Below are 6215 nucleotides of genomic sequence, written 5' to 3'. Positions count from 1 at the left end.
CGAAGCCAAGGCCTCAATTCTTCCTGTCGAAATGACATCTCAGGAGGAGGCAAAAGCACAGAAGGATAACACGTGCATAAGGAAAAACGAGCAGAGTGTCGATGAATGCGAATTCGAGGACCTCTGCAATTTGAGGCTAGATTGCATCTACGATGACGGCCCATTAGGCTTCGAAAAGCCAGTGGTCGACATGTCCAAGAAAATGGAAGCACAAGACCCTTTAGAAGAAGTGGACCTGGGTGATGGCTCAGAAAAGAGGCCAACATACATCAGTGCTCTTATTGACCCAGAATTAAAGGATAAGATGGTGAAATTACTCAAGGAATTCAAAGACTGTTTCGCTTGGGATTACGATGAAATGCCTGGCCTCAGTCGAGAATTGGTGGAATTGAAGTTACCCATCAAAGAAGACAAGAAACCAGTCAAGCAATTACCCAGGAGGTTCCATCCAGATGTGTTGGTAAAAATCAAGGGAGAAATTGAAAGGCTCCTTAGGTGTAAGTTTATTAGAACGGCTCGATATGTGGACTGGTTAGCCAACGTGGTTCCAGTGATCAAAAAGAACGGCAAGATGAGAGTTTGCATTGATTTTCGAGATCTTAACGCTGCCACTCCAAAAGACGAGTATCACATGCCTATTGCTGAAATGATGGTGGATTCAGCTGCTGGTCATGAATACTTAAGCTTGTTGGATGGTTACTCAGGCTACAATCAAATCTTCATAGCAGAAGAGGATGTGTCGAAAACAGCTTTTCGATGTCCTGGTGCCTTAGGGACATACGAGTGGGTGGTCATGCCATTCGGATTGAAAAACGCTGGCGCGACCTACCAAAGGGTAATGAATACCATTTTTCATGATTTTATTGAAACTTTCATGCAGGTTTACATTGATGATATTGTGGTAAAGTCCCCATCAAGGGATGACCATTTATCTCATCTGAGGAAATCCTTTGAAAGGATGAGGAAATATGGCTTAAAGATGAATCCCCTTAAATGTGCTTTTGGTGTTATTGCAGGTGATTTTTTGGGTTTTGTGGTGCACAAAAAGGGCATCGAGATCAACAAAAATAAAGCTAAAGCCATTCTCGACACAAGTCCACCAACCAGCAAGAATCAACTACAATCGTTATTGGGGAAGATTAACTTCCTAAGGAGATTCATTACCAACCTCAGTGAAAAGACCAAGTTATTTTCTCCGCTTCTTCGACTAAAAAAGGAAGATGTGTTCCGCTGGGAGGCAGAGCACCAAAAGGCATTCGATGAACTCAAGAAGTACTTGTCCAATCCACCTGTAATGGTACCACCCATCAAGGGGAGGCCAATGAAGCTGTATATTTCTGCCACAGATGAAACCATCGGGAGCATGCTGGCTCAGGAAGATGAAGATGGCAACGAAAGAGCCATATTTTATTTAAGTAGGGTGTTAAATAGCGCAGAAACTCGATACACTATGATCGAGAAATTGTGTCTATGCCTGTACTTCTCTTGTGTAAAGTTGAAATATTATATAAAGCCAATCGATGTAATGGTTTTTTCTCATTATGATATAATAAAGCACATGTTATCCAAACCAATCTTGCATAGTCGAATTGGTAAATGGGCTTTGGCCCTAACCGAATATTCATTAACTTACACCCCATTAAAAGCGATTAAAGGGCAGGCGGTTGCTGATTTCTTGGCAGATCACACCATGCCTAGAGAGATCATAACCTATGTGGGCATACAGCCTTGGAAGTTATATTTCGACGGTTCCAGCCATAAGAATGGAACTGGAATCGGGATGTTTATCATGTCCCCGCAGGGCATCCCCACTAAATTCAAATTTAGGATCAAGAGTAATTGCTCGAACAATGAGGTCGAGTATGAGGCACTGATATCAGGCCTCGAGATCTTGCTAGCTCTCGGGGCAAAGAATGTTGTCGTGAAAGGGGATTCTGAGTTGATAGTAAAGCAGCTTACCAAAGAATACAAGTGCGTTAGTGAGCATCTAGCCAAATATTATGTGAAAGCAAGCAATTTGTTGGCTAAATTCGACGAAGCTGGAATAGGACATGTTCCTAGAATAGAGAACCAAGAAGCCAATGAATTGGCGCAGATTGCTTCTGGGTATATGATAGATAGACTAAAGTTAACAGAGTTAATCAAGATCAAAGAAAAACTGAGTCCTTCAGATCTCGACATTATGGTCATTGATAATCTAACTCCTGACGATTGGAGAAAGCCAATTGTCGAATACCTGCAGAACCCAGTGGGGTCAACTGATAGAAAAGTCAAGTATAGAGCTCTAAGTTACACCATTTTAGGCAACGAGTTGTTTAAAAAGAACGTCGACGGCACACTGTTGAAATGCTTAAGCGAAGACGACGCATTTATAGCAGTATCAGCTGCTCACGATGGCCTGTGTGGTGCTCACCAAGCAGGGGCCAAAATGAAATGGATTCTATTTAGACAAGGTTTGTATTGGCCAACTATCATGAAAAATTGCATCGAGTACGCAAAAGGTTGTCAAGATTGCCAAAAACACTCAGGAATCCAGCATGTGCCAGCTAGTGAATTGCACTCTATTATCAAGCCATGGCCTTTTAGGGGATGGGCAATAGACTTAATTGGTGAAATTCACCCAGCTTCATCAAAGCAGCACAAGTATATCATTGTGGCAGTCGACTATTTCACTAAATGGGTCGAAGCCATCCCACTACAAAACGTAACACAGGAAACGGTGATCGAGTTCATACAAAACCACATTGTATATCGATTTGGATTGCCAGAGTCCATTACAACGGACCAAGGCACGGTGTTTGTGGGACGCAAAGTGGCAGCCTTCGCAGAATCTTGGGGCATCAAGCTTTTGACCTCGACCCCTTACTACGCTCAGGCTAATGGCCAAGTAGAAGCAGCCAACAAAGTCCTAATAAGCTTGATCAAGAAGCATGTGGGTCGAAAACCAAAAAGCTGGCATGAATCTTTAAGCCAAGTCCTATGGGCTTACCGGAATTCACCAAGGGAAGCGACAGGAACGACGCCTTTTCGACTGGCCTATGGCCAAGAAGCCGTATTGCCCGCAGAGGTATACTTGCAATCATGTCGAATTCAAAGGCAAGAAGAAATCCCAAGCGACGTTTACTGGAATATGATGCTAGATGAAATGGTCAACCTCGACGAAGAAAGGCTCTTGGCACTAGACGTCTTAACAAGGCAAAAGGATCGCATAGCTAAAGCATACAACAAAAAGGTTAGAGATCGATCTTTTATTACAGGGGATTATGTGTGGAAAGTTATTCTCCCAATGGATAAAAAGGATAGAGTTTATGGAAAATGGACCCCCAGTTGGGAAGGGCCATTTACAGTTGAGAAAACGTTACCCAATAATGCTTACGTGATCAAGGAATTGGGCAATCAGAGTCAATGTGTTACGATAAATGGCAAGTATTTAAAAGCATATAAGCCAATGTTGCACGAATGTAAAATCGAATGAAACATGAACGATAAAATTGCCAAATTATATTCATTAATCGAAAAACGTTACAAGTATGGCAAAATACAAGTAAAACTAGAAACCTAAAAAGCAAAAATGGCTCTGTATCCGTCATATTTAGCTTGCATGGGTGCTAATCGACCCACCAGCGCCACCATCTGGCCCTCAAGTCGAGCCTTCTTTTGACGAGCAACCAGGTCTTCAAGGGAGGCTGCAAGAATCGCGACAACTGACTGAACAAGACCTTCAGGATCTTGCTGATCCAAAGAGGCCTGGAGAAAATCGAATTTATCCCTCCACTCATCTATTTGGTGTTCTTGAAAGAACACCATTACTGAAAGTTCCCGGAACTCTTCAAACAGAGGCTTGGCCTCCAAGAGAAGCCCCTGGAACTCCTGAAGAGGAATTCTAACGCGCGCAACGATTGGCCTATGAAGTAGTTGATCAATGAGCCCTAAAAGCTCATCAAGGCCAGCAGAGGAGTCATACAGGTTCTGGAAAAGGTTCTCTTGGAAAGCCAAGTCCTTGATACGACGAAGAATTAGTCTGCTATCCATGGTGAAGAATGAAAGGTTCTTGGATCGCAGAAAGAAGGGAAGAATGGAAAGAAAAGAGTTGCTGTTGAAAGACGAGTAGAAAACTGCTTCATTTATAGTAGGGAAGTAACAAACAGACGTATTAATGCAAGCATGCAGTTACCAAAGCGTCAGCCAAACACGGCAAGCCACGTCAACCACTACCACAAGTGAAGGAAGTTCTTGAGTCGTTGAACAGAAACGTGATAAAAGCGTTATAAATTATCGTGGTTTTCCAAGAAACTTGGAAGCTGAAAGGTTAGATTAAGCACCAAGTTAAAAGGTGAGGCTTAGCAATTCAATGCAAGGAGTAATGTAGCGAAAGCTGATTCAACGATAAAATGCAAATCGAGAAATAAAGCATGTCGAGCATTGCCAATACAAAGTCATTCATTAATTAGAATCGAATAGAGTTACAAGACGGGAATGATAAAGTTGGCAACAAAGGCCATAATAGATCCATGGCCATTACAATAAAGCAACAATTATGAAGCCTAAATTCTCGACTTGAAGGCTTCAAGCTGAACCCCAGCAGCAGCAATCCTACAATCCAAGCTTTGCTTCATACGCTGTTCCGCTGCTACTTCTTTAGAAAGTTGAGATGTCGAGAGCATCACGCCCGTGCACTCAGCAGCCAGCGCATTCAGTCGAGAATTCACAGCTGGGCCTTCATCAATCAACATAGCCTTTTGCTTCTCGAGTCTGGCTACCTCCCTGTGAAGCTCATCCAGTCGAGCATCAACACTCGACAACTCAGCTGCAATGAGAGTCCTCCTAGCAGTCAGCTTGAGAGCCTCTTCTTTTGCGGGCAATAGGCCATTGGTATTGGAAACCACTTGTGCCTTTTTAGTTTCAATAGATTGCTCCACTGCAATGGCTTTGTCAAGCGTGGCCACAACATCGACCACGAGAGTTTGCAATTCGACGAGAGCATCTGCCTGAATTTGATCAAGTTGTTGGCTTAAGAGGAAGGCAAGCAGTTCTTTCACTTCTTGGCCTAATTGAGGAGTGACTCGGACACTGCCAATAAAGCCAGTATCGAAAACCAGCCCTTTTAACTTAACAAGAGCCGCTTCAATCCGGCTATCATCGGGCACTCCACCAGACTGAGCAGTCTCAGCAATTTCAGCTTGGCGCGGCGGAGACTCGAGATCCAAAGTACCATCAAAGAAGCTCTGGAAGATAGAAAGAGGATCCTCGACCAAAAGAGCACTGAGCCTTTCACTAGAAGTATGAGAAGAAGCAGCCGTCTTAGAAGAAGCTGAACCTCCCTTAGCATGAGGTGAGATCAAAGCGGCTCTAGCATCTTGTTGAAATCGCTGAGGAGAAAGTCGAGGCTGTTGAGGGGAAGTTTGAAGCTGTCGAGGAGAAGGTTCGGAATGAGTAGAGGCCAGAACATCAGCCTTGGGTGGGGGCATTACGCCAATCACTTGGTCAGGCTGAATGATTGGATCCTCACCACCCTGCACTTCATCATGCGGCATGCTTTCTTCACGAGCAGGGGAAGGCAGGTTCTGCATATCCTGTGGAGGAAAATTAGAAAGGTTATCTCGACATTCTTTGGTATAATAGGGTTCACAACCAGGATGTTGCCAAGCAATTGGTTTCGAGTTAAAATAGAATGTCAGTTTGTCCCACACAGGGTCTGACTCAGAAGAGTCTAAACTCGAGCTAGAGGACTCTAAACCGCTCGAAGAACTAGATAGGGCAATTGGTGGAGGTTTAGAAGAAAACCACGTGGCCCGAGGTACAACCATTTTAGACATGCCAACCCTCTGAAGAATCAAAGTAAAAATGATTGAGAAAGAGGAAAAGGAAGCAAATTGAAACAAGATGTGAGCTAATGATTCACCTTAGGGCCAGATGCTCTGAGGGGACTGGAACTGGTTGAACTCTTAGAATGGTGGGAAGAGGAGCTGCCAAATTTGCGACTAGACCTTTTCCCGGAGGTCTTCTTGGCTTGAGCCATCTCGACAGGAATTGGTGTAGTACCTTGAAGCAGAGGATTAGAAGCCTGCTCATCAACACCTTGTTCAACACCTTGCTGCACTTCCTCACGTTGACTAGCTGATTTAGCCGGGGAGGGATTTCCCACAGAAGATTCACCAGCGCCTTTAGCCCTCTTTTGGCTTGCAGAAGTAGTTGGGGTGGCTCCCCGTTTTCGA

Source organism: Lotus japonicus, chromosome 5 (assembly GCF_012489685.1).
Source record: "Lotus japonicus ecotype B-129 chromosome 5, LjGifu_v1.2".
NCBI classification, from domain to species: domain Eukaryota; kingdom Viridiplantae; phylum Streptophyta; class Magnoliopsida; order Fabales; family Fabaceae; genus Lotus; species Lotus japonicus.
This window is presented reverse-complemented; position numbering follows the sequence as displayed.